At 36.8% G+C, this 18,000-nt stretch overlaps 1 long non-coding RNA gene across 1 annotated transcript in view; it reads left to right on the top strand.

The window, feature by feature from the left end:
- LOC124157136 overlaps positions 1–18,000 on the top strand; it is a 212,660-nt gene that overhangs the window by 47,433 nt on the left and 147,227 nt on the right. The window contains exon 2 of the long non-coding RNA XR_006864543.1: positions 7,411–7,707. This is a non-coding gene — a long non-coding RNA (uncharacterized LOC124157136). The remainder of the gene's footprint in view (positions 1–7,410; positions 7,708–18,000) is intronic.

Below are 18,000 nucleotides of genomic sequence, written 5' to 3'. Positions count from 1 at the left end.
TTTATGTATTTATCTTCGCCGCCCGAAAAAACAGAATTTACTCTCTTTACTGTGGGGAAATCTACAAAACAACGCAGGGCGATCACAAAAACGAATTCACTAAATAGGCAATCAACCGAGATGGCACGCGATCTCGCTACCTTCGGTTTAGCAGGCGTGGAAAACTACCTCGCCGAGGCCTAACCATTTGTGGTGACCGCCCCTTACTCTTGGTATCTCGTGACCAATTTGTTTTTATTTAAATTGTTTGAATTCATCATTCATTTGTTTTGTGATATTTGGAACCAAATAAATAAAAAAGGCCAGATTTATAGGCGGTAACCAAATCGATGCAAACAATAATGTAAGTATATAGTCAATATTTCTTCCCTTGGCGCCTTATTTTAAGTTTTATATGCACGAAAGTTTTCGTTTCTGTGAGAAGAAATTCGAGATTGAGATGGGAATGTTAAGGAAATAATATACCCCACAGTGTGATAGGAATAATAGCTGCATCAAAAATTGACACCTTTCAATGTACCTAAATTCGAAAGTGGATGGACATCCAATTGCGTTTTTCAATATAAAGTAAAGCAAGCTCATTCAAGTTTGGGAATATCCAGGACAAATAGATGGAGTTAGTTTGGGAGTGGGGCGTTTAAATTTTTCTCGCGCCCGTCATTGAACGGAGGGTTTTTTTACTCCCAACACATGAGGAGGGAACTACTATTGCTAGTTACAACTTTCAGTAATCAACTTCTTATTGAGAGTAAATATTATGACGCCGCTTATTTTGACAACTCTGACAAAAAAAACTTTAAAAGCTGCGAAAGAATATGTATTTTTCTCTACTCTCCACTTGCAGTGCCAAGTTCCAAAAATGCACTTCCTTATTTTTATATGCATATGTCATTATCAGTGGAAAGATATGTAAGTTCATAATTTTGGTTAAAAAAACTCAATCTGTTCGTAAAATATGGATAGAGTATTGGTTGATACCCATCGGAACCATTATACTCGTCGTAGGTATATGTGTTCAATGTCTTCCACTGCGCTCCTTCATATATTTTTGAATAAGTTTTTGCTAATGTATTGTTTGCTTTTGGATATAAATTCGGTGTTTTGGAGTGGAGAATGCGAGAAATTCGATATAATTGATAACATGATGTATTGGGTGAGCTAAAAGTGTTCTTGTCTTCGTGCTGGTATGGAGGATTTGGTGGAGTCCTTTAGAACAGATGTTTTTCTCCCATCTGCGGGTTACATAAGGCGTCATTTGATTAAGTAGCCATTAGTGAAATTGGATTTTTTTAATTCGCCTAAATCTGGGGCTCCTCAGATAAAATTAATTTTACTAAGGAATGTATGTTCACTGAAATATGTCATTCATTCCTTCATTACTAAGCCCTTGAAAATCCTCATACTGAGAAGAGGGTGGACATGAGGTTACATTTAGGTGGAACTAAGGCCTTTGCGCCCCAGCAAATATTTTCAAGAGATTTAGGACGTCGAAAATTAAACATTTTTTGCCCCGCATTAGTTTTTATATTGAATTCCTTCAAAATCCGACAGCATCACCCCGATCAACCGCTCCAGTCCTTTCAAGTAATATAAGTAGGTAGTATTGTTAAAAGGTAGTGAAGGCTGATCGGGTGTTCCACCGCGTAATCCCCTCCATGGCTGCGTCAATATTAATAACCCTAACTGAAAAAACTGTTGAACTTTCAACAGTTAATTGGGACATCTTTTGGATTTATTAGTTACTGTCGGAGTTTACAGTTATGGTTAGTTTTAACAGTTACTGTTAGTTTTAATAGTTACTTTTAGTTTTAACAGTTACTGTTAGTTTTAATAGTTACTTTTAGTTTTAACAGTTACTGTTAGTTTTAATAGTTACTTTTAGTTTTAACAGTTACTGTTAGTTTTTATAGTGGTCCCAATTGACTGCTTAATTCAACAGTTACTGTTGGATTCAGCAATGGTCCTAATTTACTGTTGAAATTTCAAAAGTTTTTTCGCTAAGGGAAGTGCTTCGAGTTCAGAAACCGAATGAATGGAATCTATCATAAATTTTGAAAAAAAAGGAGGGAGATAACATATTATTATTTTTGGAAAAAAATCGATAAAAAGAGTGTCTCGAGTTTGTTTCGTTTAATACTTTAAATTATATTTAAATTAATACCTACGCAGATTTGACCGAATTACCGACCGGGCGCGTTTATTTGTGGCGCGTAAGGAAGGACTGAATCAATAAATAATTAACGAGCGTTTTGAAGGGGGTCATTTACTCAGACCCGAAATAGCAATTTTTTTAATAATAATAATAATATATATTTATTCCACATTATGGCACATGAAATTATGACAGCTTACTAAAGCAAGAGTTTTTGCAAGGTGGAATATAGGCACCCCTGTGGTAAGAACCAGTGTTGGGGTTGCCACCTCTTAAATTTACAAGCTGAAATTCATTAATATAATTCGGTAAATTGGTGGAAAAAAGAAATTTCGATGAACTAAATCCTTATTTAATCATTCAGGTATAATTTTAATTATAATCATTCAGTTATTATTATAATTCAGTTTTTTGGGCGAAGTACACAAGGAAATAGATTTCTTGATGTGCTGCATTTTTTCTGTAGGGCATTTATAAACCAAAACAAATTTTCTTTCTATTGTAAAAGAGTAGTTGCCTTACATCGATCTCTGATAGTGTCGAAGTATAGGTTGCTCTTTTTTTTTAAATGGACCCATCTGATAGGAGAAATGGCAATACATGTAAGGGATCGGAAGAAGCTACATTCAAAAGATCGATATATGACTGAGTTCATGAGAGCAAAATAATCATAGAATTAAGTGAAAGGTAAATAGGGATAGGATGGGAGATAAGCGGAGCAGCAGTTACTTCAGTGACATTTTCGTGCGGGACATTTTACACCCTCAGGAATTGCGCTACATGCATTCGGTCTCTGTATCAAGGTGCATCATGATTGAAATGTGAGTTACCGATAAATTTTACAGCCTTCTGAATGTTATAAAGTTTATCCTTGCTAGCGCAGCCACGACGCTCAGCAACCTATTATTTCAACATTCCTCTTCATTTTATTGCACCAGGAGGTACAAACCCATTTTCATCGCAACCGTTACCCAGTACTTCTAGATATGAAGGTCTTTGATATTCCTGCTTTTAAAGGTTGAAAATTGGCTATCATAATGATTTGAGATACTTAGAAATTAGAAGAATAAAGCATGCAATACTAAGTTATCCAAGTAATGTATTTGATTCAATGAAGAGTGATTGGAAATTAAAATTACTCTTTTCCCAGAGTTTTTATGTGGCTCAATATGTACCGCAAACCACAAGCTAAGGCTCTCCTCTTTTTGGGACTTAGCCATTAATTACTTGTTCTATCAATTTGATATTAATCACTTTACGGCAACACCTAATTTCAAATGTTTCGACTCTTTGTATATTATTCGTTCCTCTGCTGATTTATTTTCCATCGTTGGCCCGAATAAGATAAATCCTTTACCTCATCCAGTCTTTTATTCCCTATTTCAAATGCTAGTTTTGACTCCTCCTTACGCAAAGAAACATCATGTTTCTCTTCTAAATGAAACATATTACGGTAATGGTTTGGAGTGAATCAGGCCTTTTGAAGCATCCCCTTGTTCTCTAAATGTTGTCCACTCACATTACCGACCGACTGACGCGAGGGAGTCGACATCTCGATTTCTCCCTCTGCCCCACGCATTCATTCCCCTTTCACCTTTTGGTCACCTCCACAGCAGTTTCTCTCCAGACGACTCGCCTTTCCTCCCTCCTCTGCACCCGTCCTATCCCATTAAATATCTCATCTCCTTTGAAACTGGAACTGCACCTTCCACTTCGCTCCTGTGTCCTTTCCCTTCGAATAAAAAGATGACTAGGACCCTCGTTTCAGGTGTTCAGGAAAGTCTTCTTGAGAGTATGTGGGAGAAGGAGAGCCTTGCTCTGGATTAGATTTCCTATCTATCAACGCATGGGAAGTCACAAACCCATCGATGCTGTCTTTGCAAACGAAACGATTTCTTCCCTGCTTCAACTTTTTTTAATGATCTCGGCTGTACACACTGACAGATTGTGATTTTTTATTATGAAGTGTCTTCACAAATTTAAGGTTGTTTGCACAGGGTTTGAAAGTAGGGAGAGTATTTTTTAAGTACAATAATTAAAGCACGGTATAAAAGAAATAGAATGTGGGACCTGGTGGGAGGTGTGGAATGATCGGTGATAAGTCCGCAGTATGGATGCCTATTATTGAATTTATTAAATCTCACACAGCAATAATTTTATTTTAAAGTGATACATCAATCATTTATAAATATGTAACGTAAAAAAGGCCAGAATAAACAGAAAACACATGGAAATACACAAGTACTATATATGTGCCTCGATGGAGGAACGCCAAGGGAAAACAGACTAAAAATTAAAGGCATTTCGTTGTTTTCTGCAAAATCGAACCTTGAAAGTTTGATGACAGAGCCTGACGAGAGAGGGAATTGATTAGTATTGTTTGGCAAAGAATTTACTAGGGAAAACAGGCAGCATTTCTGTGATGGCTTGAAAGGGGATACTCTTGGAATGAGTATATGGAGTAATATAAGGAATGTAAAAGTGTATACATGAGGGAGACTCTGAAGTTAATGAGGTAAAGCAATTTATGACCCTCGGTATGCGTTAAATGAATTTTTAGTCAGTTAATTTTCTTTAGCGGTTGATGTGTGGTTGGTGACTAACAGAGGGTTTGTGTAAGAGATTTTACTGTTTATTAGCTCTCTATCTGGGGAGGGAAGGAGCAAAGGGATTGATTCAAGCGTGGTTTTTATGCCGCTCTAATTTTGAGACTAAACTACATTTAAATGTTGAGAGTACGTAAGGAAGCCAAAGAGAAATGCCCTCGGTGATCTAATGGCTTTCGGAAATAGGCTAGACTTGGGGGCAGAAGGGAGCTAATGGTTTATGTAGAAGTTATAGAGAAGATAAAATCAATGTTACTTGGACAAAGCAATACCGTATAACATGGAAGGGCATGGACAAGGAAAAAATTGAATGAGAGATTTTGGATTAACAAACAATTATTATCAAGATTAATAAACACATTATTGGTCATTGATTTTGCTGTGTTATGCTGATTATAATATTGATTAATCAATTGTGAATAATTATAGGCATCTAAGCGGAGTAGGGATGCAGAAAAATTTTCCATAGGGAAGAATTTTGTCCTAGCGGTGAAATAGATGGAGTAAAATAGAATTTATGGATTGGATGTAAGGTGAAAGATATATTTTTGTATTTTTTCGAGTGATCTAATGGATAAAATCTAAATTTTACTGTTAATTTTGTTAGTTGTCTTTGCATGGATACAATATCGGTCAGGGTTTTGCATTGTATTATGATCTAAAATGCATTGTTCTGTTTATTATCTATCATATATTACTTCTTTGTTGATGGCTCTCTGATGTTCATTTGTCCCCATCCATTTTTTCCTTTTATTTACTTTATTTTCACAGCACTTATACGCGTTTTTGACATAAGGTCCTGCATTGCATGCCTCCGAATTATTGCATAGTTTAGATTTTTTCGTGTTCGTGTATTCCTATTATTCATGTCTTACCTTAGGATATATCTATTTCCTGTAGCCCTCGTATGACCTCGGAAACAGTATGGTGAAAGCAATCTTAAGTTGGAATCTGAGCCACGCGATGACTACAGCAGTGGGGTTTGTTAGCGTAATAGGATAGTGCGGCTCCTTTTTAAATATCGCCTATCCTTTGACTCACGCAGAGTTCGGGAGAGGGCGACCTTTCTTGATTGTTCGCGTCGGAAACCGACCTCGGCGTCAAATAGCCCATCCCAATACTTCGCTCCGCATCTCCTTCCACGTCGACTTCAGCTTGAAGTTCACGCGGGATGGCTCGCCGGGTGCGAGGGAAAACTCTTTGGATTCCATATTTCCTCTTCGTAAGCCAATTTCACAAACTTCTTCCATGACCCAATTAAGTGGCGCCGTGAGGGGTGGTTTTGGGGGATAACCCCCCCCCCCTCCCGGAGCTCATAGAAATTTTTAAGTTTAACCTATTTTACTCAATTTGATTGATATTACTAATAGAATAGGGCAAGGATGAATAAAATATCCCTCAGAAAGCCGTAAAACTCACCATTTTGAACCATTTATCTTTAAAATTCCGCTATTTATTAATGTCGCACCTACCTTTATCCTGGTGGGTATTCCATATTCCTACGCAACCCGCAGGTGTTAGTTGCACCTAAACCCCCATCCCCCAGCCTTAATTCCTAGCTGCGCCCATGACCCATTTAACTTTTAATGATTTACATATCTTATTCCTGATCTCACCTTCTAACGAGTGATAATTCCAAACCCGGATCCACCTCCCGGATCCACTTCTACCCGATTACTAACTTCGAAATATATTAACGAAGCCCTTTCTTGTACGTCAGTGACAATTTTGGATAGCATTATTAGGGAAGCCGGCAGTGCCTACAGGTTTTATAAGGAAAGTATCGAAGCAATCAACGTCGTTTACTTAGACCGAATATCTCAATTCATTAATAGATTTCAGTTGGTAAAAGGTAAGTTTGGACGATAAAAAAACTTCCTTAGCCAGTCACTCGTGTCTCTGACAGGCAGAGCGGCCCAAATATCACCGCAATGTAAGCCGTAACTAAGGTTGAGAACCAAGATTTATATTCATGAAGAAGTGAGACATCAAATTCAAAGCTTTTGATCGATATTCCTCGCGATTATAATTATTGTTTATTGAGAATAAATCGGTCACTCCTACCTCATCATCGCGCTGCGAACACTTTTGAAAACCAACTAAAATGATCGAGAAATTGGCAATAGAAATCAAGTTTGCCCGGGACCTACCGATGCCTCTTTTTTGAACTCCCAATGCCCGGATCATTTTTCGGTAACTACAGCTTTTTGTGCTCTTTTTCATCTTTCTTCAGACTTCGGTGAAGCCCATAGTCGTCGTCTGACCAGAGTAGTCGTTGCCTAAAATAAACAGTAGCTTCCATGAGAGTAAGCGGTAACAATTTACCCAGTCATATTGCTGGTATAATCCTCGAAAAATATTTCTCGAGCTGGAGATTTTCCCCCCTTCTTCGCACTTATCAGAGCAAGGAAATACAGTGGCACGAGAGTCTAACCTTCGCGGAATCAAAGCATACCATCCATTTCTTATTGAACTGTAATGTCCAGATGGTGATGAAATCTCAAGTCATTTGACTGCCATTTATAGCTATCAATGCCATGCAAGGCACCAATTCACTTTTTAGGCCCTCCTCCTCCCCTGAGAGCCACGCTACTCTCTGAGCATTCGACATTTCCGCATCCTAATGCCTTGCTTGTTCACTTCTCAAATCAGGTTCGGAGCAGATTGTACTGAGTCATCGTTGGAGACCAGTTGAGAACTGTGGTAGCTTGCTGGCTTCAATGTGTTTGCTGCCTTGTGATTTTTGGACGGGCTGTGCTAGTTCATTGTGTCGACGAGTTAAGTGCTGCGAGGATCGCGAATGCTGCCGTGGAGATGCACCTCCTTGATTGACTTCATTGATGGCAGCCTATCTTATTTTTGGAGAATTCCAGCTGATCGTGTTAAAGTAAGAAATAGAGAGAATGGACCACCCACCACTTCGGAACAGATCAGCGGCCTGGAAGTTTGGTAAGTTAAAGATTTCAATTATATAAATTTCCCATGCCAAAGTTACTCAAACGTATGTGTTGATATACGTCAAGTTGACATGATGAACCCCTATTCTCTAAAACCTGCTCGTGGTTTGCAAATTTTGATTACGTATATTTATCGAAGCAGTGATTCTAAGACAATAAAAATTCATAATATTATAATTTCGTTACCACCTGTCCGTCAGACCTTTTTTCGTAAACTTTCGAGCGAAAGAAACAGGATGTAACTCGAAATAGACATTACCATATTACCGTCAACGGTATAGGAGTTTGGCGAGGTTAAATTTCAAGGATTACTATCATTTTTTGCTAAAAATGTCCAAACCTACGAGGTAAAAGCGTTATTGAGTGGAGTCGTCTTAGGATGCTGGTTAATCGTAGGTCAAAAAAATTTGAACATTTTTATGCAACGAAGCAGTGAGTTACCGAGAAAAAGTACAGAAATTTTTATCTTGGTTACCGCCTCTCAATCTAACCCTTGTTTTTATTTGTATATAAATGTCCAAATAACTCAATGTCATGCTAAATGCATCATTTCTCATTCCCATCGGAGTTACAAACAGTTTCAATTATTCATGCGGGCTATAATGAAGAACTTGAACGAAAAACTAATGTTTTCTGATTACTTCATACAATCGCGTAGCTATAGCATGATCTCTGTATACTAGAACTACTTTATTACTATAAGTATGTAATTGTATGGTCATTGTCCTATCATCTGTCAATGTCATACTTTTCGCTTTTTTTTTGGCTTTGGTTCTTGAATTACACTCCTGTGATTTTTCGTACTTTAAATCATCATATTTAAGTTTTACTTTAATATTTTTAACGAAAACACAAATGGTGGATAAGTATTATTTGAAGTAGTTGAATTGCACCCACTTGCATAAGGTTAATTGCTCTGCAGTTAAAATTGCAATTTATGTAAATAGAAGTACATCATGATATGCGAATCGTTCAAAATATTTTGGCTACTCGATAAAATCACTCAATATCATTGAGGACTTGTTTTTCATAGTGACAATTGAAGTAGAAATATATTTATGTCTTTATGATACTTCATGCGTTAATACTTGAATGGCAGCAAAAAAACAAATCGTACTTACATGGATGAGTATAGCCAAAATTACTGCTGATTCTTCTAGTGCGTGATTGGAGTTCGATTTCACAAAATTTTCTTCCGTTGAATGTCATCTACCCGCAAATCCAGGGCTCTGTTTTCAAGGATTTGACTTCTACTTAAGCTTTCGAGGACGGACGGTATTCGAGGCCATGGTGCGAGCGAAGCAATTGCTACGAAAAATAAAATATGCTTTTCTCAAAGGACTACGTAGAGGAGGCCTCATTCCTTCCCTTGGAAGCTTGATAAATGCTGCCTCATAGCGCGTAGGTCTATCGGTTTTAAAAATGCCAACTGCGTGGAAATGAGTGGCCAGCGATCCAATAATTCTCTATATATCCAAAGGAGCATTAAAACTCGTGAGGAACAGCATAGGAAAGTTATGAATTTGGTAAATTACATAATTACGGTCACGATGATCTATTTCAGCCAACAGTCCAGTTTATGGCTCTTTCCTAAGTTCAGTGGCCTTGTAAACCCAAGATAGTTTTTGGCCTCCCCAATGACCCGCCATCGCTTTTCTCTGTTTTACGTCACTTCTATATCTGCTCCAACTCTTCTTACGGTCTTCAATACTAGGTCACTCCGAAGCAGTTTTGATAATCCTAGAGGCCTTGTATCATTGGGTCTACTATTAAAAACCTGTCTTATTATGCCTGTATTGTCCCATTTTAAAATGCGGCCCGGCCATCTTAAACGATTGGTATTTATTGTTTCAATTATATCCGGCTGACTATGAATCTCTCTCAGTTGTCTATTTCTTCTTGCTAACCCCTACTTCATAAAAAGGTCTAAATTTATTTCTTTTTACTTTCTTGCTAAATTTTGTAGGCTTTTTTCTGAATACTTCGTTAGCGACCAATTTTCGCGGCGATTGTGGCTTATTATCCACTGTAATTCGGATTAAACGGATTTATCGATATGAATGGTGACCTTGATAAGTAAAATAAATGCGCTGTGGACATAATTGGCTGACTGGATAACCTTACAATGTAATCGTGGTCACCTCAGCCGTCGGATAGCTGAGGAGAAGTTTTTTTTCCCGCAATATCCACCACGTTTTCGTGCGGCCATTATTAGGCCTCAGTATTTTAATTAAAGAAAGTTTTCCCTTCTTCCGACTCCTGCCCATGCCTGAGTAAATCTTTTGCCAACTTCCAATGTTTCTTTTCCTGAAAAAACCGCAATTATTCTCGCCGCCTTGGAATATGCTTCCGGTAAAATAGCTTTGCGTTTGGAAGCTCAAAGCCTCTCCCCTCCACCCTTACATTTTCAACCCTCACTTGGCATAGCTACCCCTGTCATCCTCACTCTCCTATTTACTTCCTCTATTTCTGCTACAAATTCTCGGGGCTGTTTATTTATAGTTTTTGGGTGAGAATTTTTTAATCTCCATTTTTATCTTTCGTGTTGTTTAAAATTATATTCGATTATCATCGATACTGAAAATAAGTTGAGACCCGGAGTACTCCGTTTATCGATCCATTACCATAACATTGACCTATTCGCTAAGAAACATCGGTGGCCCTTTCGTAGATAATTTGTTGACGTCATGGGCCTCACCTCGTTCACTATTGCGTTCAAAGGGTAAATGGAGGGTATGATATCACGCGTAGATTATGGCTTGAAAACAGTGAAAGTCTCTTGGCGAATATTGTTGGAACATAGACCTTCTAGCAACTATCATTTTTTTCTGTGACGTTGTTATCAACCCTTTTCTCTTTGTCTATATGAAAAAATAATATTAATGGTTTGGTAATGTTTCCCTGTTTTATCATTTTGCACATTTTTTAGACCAATGCCGTGTTATACAATTTACCCATATCTAGATGGGAAGATTCAATGTGATGGAGATATGTTTGGTTTAATAAAATCAAGATATGAGTACAATGTCGTTAATAATAGTAGGTTCAGATTTCCCTTTCTCTCTGGCATATTTTTCCAGTCACCTTCTCTGGTTCCAACCTCTAAGGTTGCCCTGTCGCCCTTGCTTTGTGCCTGCGATGATTGATGGTTTGTTTACTGTCCCCTATATAATTACTCTAATGTGGGCCCGGATAGTATTATGAGCCGGGAAAGGCGATGTGTTAATATCAGTCTCATGTTAAATTTTTCATGGAACAATCATAAGGCCATCAATCAATCTCCGTTTCCCTTTTGAATCGCGTTATATATCTTTTTACCCATTTTAATTCATCGGGTTATTCCGCAGAATTTTTAGGAAAATGTGGATGCATTTCTATTTATTATAGATAGTAGGCACAGAAGACAAAACGAAAAACTTTGTTTTTGTCTCTACTAATAATATCGTATATTAATTTCATTTTTACACAAATATTTATTATATAAAACCCCTGGAATTGAAGCGTAAAACCCGGGTTTGGAAAACATATTTCAGTTTTTTTTTAACATTCTAAAACAAAGCATAATTTAATGATCTTATGTTGCATACCTTTTTATCACTTACGAGATTTAACTAACAGTCAAGGTGACCTTTTGCAGTGAAACAATCCTAGGTTTACGAAAATATAAGTAGTGATTTATGACAAAAATTCGAAAAATCTCGACGGAATTTGACAATTCATGTTCAAACTCTATGTTGCCATATGAAAATTTAACGATATTTAAAGCAAATACCTTTAAAAGGTGATCTTTGTTAATGTTATGATATTTTATTTATATGTTACATTTATCGTCCATCTTCAATAAATATTGCTGGTTTAAAATATGATATTTTTTGTAATTCTTCGTACCTCTTCCCTTAATGTGCGACCTTCAGTCACAAGATTTTTGCATTTTTTCCGTCGAATTCCTCAGAATTGCACAAAATAAGCTTGTTTTTACAGTTTGATAATCGAAAAATCTATTTTTTGATCTATTTCTTTTTTTCCAAAAAAATCGTTTTTTTACGCTACCTTTTGCAGCTAACCTAAGGAATTTCCTCCCTTCGACTTCCTCCCTTGGATAAATTCTTTGAAAAATCAGGGCTGTGTGCCAATGGGAGAAGTTATCCTGTAAAGAGTTTGTGCTTATCTCTTAATACGGAAGTTACGGCTCCTGAAGTCCCTCGAGAAATCTCGACTTCACAAACGGTCCTTAAAACGGTTCTAAAATCGTTAAGATATCAATGTCTGATGCAGTTGTTTGATTTTACAATTTATGAAGGCGATCATGGGGAATAAAATTTTAATGTAGCAAGTGCATTTTCCAATTTACAAAGGAATTGGTTGGTTAACCCATGATTCTAAGTCCTAAGAGGTGACTCTAATAACTCCTCTAATTGACAATGCAAAACCTTCGAGATCACAAGAGGGGGATGAGGTATGTTTTAGAGAGTGGTTTCTATTATTCTGAGAACCGCCGCCTCTTTCCTCGACAAAAAAAGCGCTGAACTTGATGCTAGAGCAGTCTGAAGCGGTTTGTTAAGATACTCGATAATTTACGGGCCGTATATTTCGATCGAACGCCGATGACAACTGCCACACCTTGGATATGCTGCGAGCTTGTGAACTTAATAAAATACCAAAGAAAGCTGCAAGATTCGTCAGAATTTGTAAGCGGCATACAAACATCGTTACGCTGATGTTAAACGAAACGAACAGAAACTGGGAGCCTCTAGAGACTCGGAGGCTCCGCTCTAGGCTTAGATTGCATTAGATAGTGAGAATAGACATCTTTCATAGTGACTTGGAGAACATCATATTAGAACCCCACCATATTTTCAGGTTCAAAATACACAATTAACGAAGAGAGATATTTTTCGGAACGGATAGGTATGGGAATACGTTTTTTCTCCGAAATATAAAAGAAAAAAGAAATGCTCGGTGAAACAACGTAAGAGAATGTCCTTATAATTTGTTGACGGCTGGTATCTTAAAAACCTCTCCACACGCCTATTGAGGCGGTTTTCGGGGTAGTATGTAGATGTAGCATAATAAATCAGTGGCACCCGATGCCAACGACGAGACGATATATCGATTTTTGATTTGGCGGCTGCTGACTCTGAATTCTCAATGGTATCTTGAGAGCCTCTCTCGAAGTTCAGAATTGGCACATCAATCCATCTTAAAAATTGCGCTCCATATAAATAACGTGGAATCACCCAACTTTGAAATCTTTATTCTCAGCTCATACCATTCTGTTGAGATTGCGACTTGGAAGATAAATTACGTTGCTTAATATTTTAAATACCCACCATTAATTAATATGGACCTTCCGCTAGCCCCATGTCCGACGCTCCTCGTTCATCAATTTATTGCATTGATGTCAGTGTTGATATCTTCTTGGCGACTTTCATAGTCATGGGTGTTGTTCCTGAGCTATTTCGCTACGATTTATTCGCAGCGTAATATGTTAAAACTCCATTCACACACCTTTCTCTTTTCCGTCTCATCACACATTATTTTTCTCCGTTATTTTCTGAAGAAATTATTTTATTTTACTAGTTTTACTTTTCTGTTTTGCCTCCCTCCTTCACATCTATTTCTTTCTTATATTTTGTTCATCGAATTTTTCGCTATTAATTCACTAAAACCTAATGTTTTTTCGCATCATTCATTTTTAATAGTACACGCTTGATTATTGGAGAAAATTTCGTTTATTTTATATTTTGCGGGATCTTGTAGTTTATTGACAATAAGTTGGTCGTGGATACGTGTATTAGGCCACTGGCAGGAGAGTCGATGGAGAAAGTGGATGAAATGCGAGTGTGGGGGAGAGATTGACCACAAATGGAGATACATTCGAAACGTATAGAGATGAATGGCTGCCGGAACAAGGGAATGGGTTGGAGGCTACGGGGGGTGTGGGACATGGTTTCCCAAACAGCACCCTATATGGGACTGGTTGTCGGTTGGTGTAGAAAATCGATGGTCCTCTAGGAGGTGGGCTTTGAAAAATCCAGCGAACGGTGTGCTTGAGGTTTGGAAGCGAAGCGTGGGCCTGAGAGTTGCGGATGTGACTCGGGGGTGGTGGCCGTCCTTTAAACTTGAGCCAGGATTCCACTCTCTAATTTTTCATGCTGATCGCCTGTTTTCAAAAACATTTTACACCTTGAATGAACGCACATTCCACAGGATAGAAGCTGAATTTATGCTACCAAATAGTCGCCCCCTGGTCGCGCCGAAGGCTCGATTTAAAGCTGTACCGGTGAGACTTGGCTCACCCCAACCAGACAGTTTACAATGAACAATTAAAAAATGGCGCACGAGTTTTGTGGTGGGTGTATTGCTTTGTTTATGTGAAATCGAAACTTATAACTAAAATATTTTAAACAGAAATATTGACTTTTTTGTAGCCATTACATTGATATAACATTAATGAAGTCATTACATTATATAAATACTTTTTGTTTATTTTTTAATATTATATTTTTTATGTTATTATTTTTCATTATTTATTATTTTTTTACAATTTATTTCTCTTTTTTATGTATTTTTTTAAATGAATCCTTGCTATATTGCATTAATTAGCAAAAGATTTTCATTATATCTTTCAGTTCTTTTATTTTTTTTAATTACAATCAAATATTTACCATTGGAATCGAGTTCATGAAAAATGAAACCTAAGATTAGGAGGTCAAGGCATAGAAAGGACTCATAGAAGAGTTACTTGATGAGGCAGTGTATGCGTCGTTGGAGCTGCCGCATTTTAATACACTTTCATAAATGTCCGCAGCGGGGCCACGAGTACAGAGCTCATCATTTATTCACAATATTTCCCATTTCACAGTTTTCCACTGTTGCATTGAAAATTTAAAAGATCATATGATCTGGACTATAAACTTCAGTTAACATCTCTAATTATAGCTCATTTCCCGAAGAAATTCGGATCGCGTCAGTGACCTGATAGTATAAAAATAACATTTCAATACCGCCTTAGGTGTAGGGTTTCTTTAGCGTCCTTTTTAGACTTGTATCATGGCTGTGGAATCAACGTATTAAAGCGGGATTTTTTATTCATGGATACATGTCTTCTTAGCTTCCGATATAGAATTCGTGCTTCAGGCGATCAACCTTCATCAATGTCATCTGCCTTTCTTGAAGAAATTTTATTTTCCTCTTCTATGGAGACTATAAACGAATGTCTTACTTTGTATGGGAGGTCCTAAATCTTCATACCCCAAAGCCTGCTCTTTGTATGAGGACGAATCCCACTCTTTATTCATCGAAATCATGTACAAAGCCTTTGTTAGAAAAAATGAAAAAATATATCCTAGTAGGTCTTCTTTCAAAAAATGAATTCCCCGTAGCCGCGCTGGCTCGTCCTTACATTCTTTGACTCCCGTTCGCTCGATTTTTTTGTTATATTTTTATCTTCGGCATCAATCCCAATACCTGGATGCTGGGACTAAAATTAAACTATTCTTGCTATCGTTAGACTTTATGACGAAACTATGTTCATTGAGCGGAGGCAGAATAGCCTTCTAGACATTCTCATGCTGCCCCTAATTGCGTTAAATTCAAAAATATAAATGTCTCTAACCTTCGGCATTGAAAAATGAGCGAGTTTTGTTGATCACAAATTTCAGGAATTGCCAAATGTAAATGCAGAAAAACAATCAAATGATAAAATAGCGTTTTTTGACAAATAATGGCATAATTCTCGGTGAGCAATATTTTTTTCCTTGAAGCACCTACTAAATTAATGGTATGATTCTGTTCTTTTTTTATGTGCCTTCCATAACTCATTCTCCACTTGCTACGCCGCATAAATTCTTCGTACTAGAAACAGAGCCAAGTGGATAAAAATCGTGTGTAGAGAGGTTTCTCTTTGTTTTCGAAAAGGCGTATGAACGATGCTTTTTCCATGCAGAACACTCCCATTCATAAATTCCGGCTTATTTCACGTCCCCTGCATGCGTATGTGCACATTTTTCTAAATTTTTAACACATTTAATGCATTCTTATAAGCTTTTGCCTCTGGTTTACCGTTGGTTGAATTTATTTCATGGCATTAGTCCGTTATAAATCTTAAATTACCATACATTAAAACACTTAAAAATGTCATGATTGATATCGCATTACCTTGCGAACGACGAAATTTTCTCTCATCGCGTAACTCCCTGTGTAGTATAATTCTCTGTGCAAAACTTCTTCCTATAGTATCGGACTGAAATATTAGTTAATTATGTTGTGTATGTTCTATAAATACCAGCCCTTTGGTTCCTGAAAAAACTAGATTGCTAAATTATCCGGTTTCATTTCAACGCTAGTGAAGATTTAAAGAATGCTTCACTAATTTTTAAAATTTAGTTCTCTTTTTAAAATAAACTACAGGCCTGGATTCTAATAAAAAAATATTAGCAGTTACCATATTGATGATTTTAATAATAATTATTACCATTATTTATAGCGATAATGAATTGAATGACCCAGAAAACAGTTCGACGGTAAACTAGTTTTCCATTATTTTTCTAATATTTTACAATATATTCCTTTTCGGTTTGGGTTATTTTAAAATGCTTAAAGTGCAAAATCCTTAAATAAAAGAAATCAATCAATACATTCCCTTATCAATTGGAATATTTTCAGAGAATTCTCATTAATTATCATGGTTTTTGTTCCAGTTAGTTACAATGTCAATTTCCCTTGAAAACTCCAAGGTAGTATAAATGTTGCCAATTCTAAGTATCGGTTAAAATATCGAATTTTCCTAAATTGAGTAACAAAAATCCTACCATCTCCTGTGCGAGTATCCTCATATTTATGCACGCTACTGCTTTTACGCATTCGGTGGCCTCAAGAGGGAAACGGAATCGACGGGAGTCTTAGGCATGTGGAAGCATGTTTAGCCATCTGTAATGTTTGCGCGAGGAAAATGAAACTTCTCAGGAAAAATGTTTCCATTGTACCAGTGCTGTGCCTACGTATGCGTGTGTTACCTCTGCGTATTCATTTAGTCCGAGTTTTATCAGTGATTAAATTACTAAATCCTTTAGCTACTTCCGCTTATTTCTATTGTCTTGGGTGGAGAGCCTGGTGCCTTAATTTACTGCAGGAAAAAATGATTTCATTGCATTTTTATTGAAATGGCTATTATAGTTCTGAAAAATCTTCGGCGGGCAAATGTGTGTTATTTTTTGTCAAAATCTACTGCCCTGTTCTTCAATCGATGCTATTAAAACAGCAATATAAAAATCAAATTTTCAATAGCGCCATGTTGAAATGGAAGTCTCACTTCCTACGAATCATTAATGTTATTGTAGCTTAAATTATTGTAACAATAGCCTCCATAAAACTCATCCCTTTTTGTTTAAACATTCCTAAAAAATTGATTGACCTTAAGGTTTTTTTTTGGACATTAGCTTACCCCTTTATAATCCGCGCTGGCTTTGCTCGTTTATGATTTTATTACCGTTTTCTAACACCATCAGGATTATTGTTCGCGACTGGGTATTAATTTCATGTTGCAAGGAATTATTAAGAGTGCAGTTACCTTGACCATAGAATTAATTTTCTGAAGGATATGTAAAAGAGGCAACTATTGTATCATGTATTGTGAAAACAACTTATTGAGGTTCACTAATATTGTCAAATACTGAGTGTGGAAGGGGAATTTTCTTGAATTTCGCTATGAGATGAGTACGTTGAAGGGAAGAGAACTTAAAAGTACAAACAGTGTTCGAGAAAAAAGAAGACTTTGCTGACTAAGACGTTAATTGTTATGGTAGCTCGTACATTAAGTGTTTTTACCAGTACTGAGAAAAAGTAACTAGGCTCAAATATAGTCACTTTGTAAAAAAGGTAAATAATTACGAGAACAAATTACTGATCTGAAAGAAGCTGCATCCAACCGTGATCAGGAAACTGAGAATAAGATGACAAATGTAGAGAGGGCAGCAAGGCGATGCATCTGCATAAGAAATAAAGTTGATCTAACGAGAAAATCATTTGTAAAATACGATTATGCCCAAGGTTGCCTGATTGCAATGCATTAAAATTAAACAAGATCCTTACTCTGGAAAAACAGTTTTATCAATTTATCTTCTTTGTAGCAACAGCTCACTAAATACTTCGTCAATAATTATTATCAAGTTAATTTTGCTGGTAATCGAATGTTTCAATTATAATTCTGCTCATTACTGCATTAATGATGCCTTCACAATGCACAATGATGCCTTCAAAACAATATGGAGTCCCGATGCATAAT

The sequence above is a fragment of the Ischnura elegans genome, chromosome 4 (assembly GCF_921293095.1).
Source record: "Ischnura elegans chromosome 4, ioIscEleg1.1, whole genome shotgun sequence".
NCBI classification, from domain to species: Eukaryota; Metazoa; Arthropoda; class Insecta; order Odonata; family Coenagrionidae; genus Ischnura; species Ischnura elegans.
This window is presented reverse-complemented; position numbering and strand designations above follow the sequence as displayed.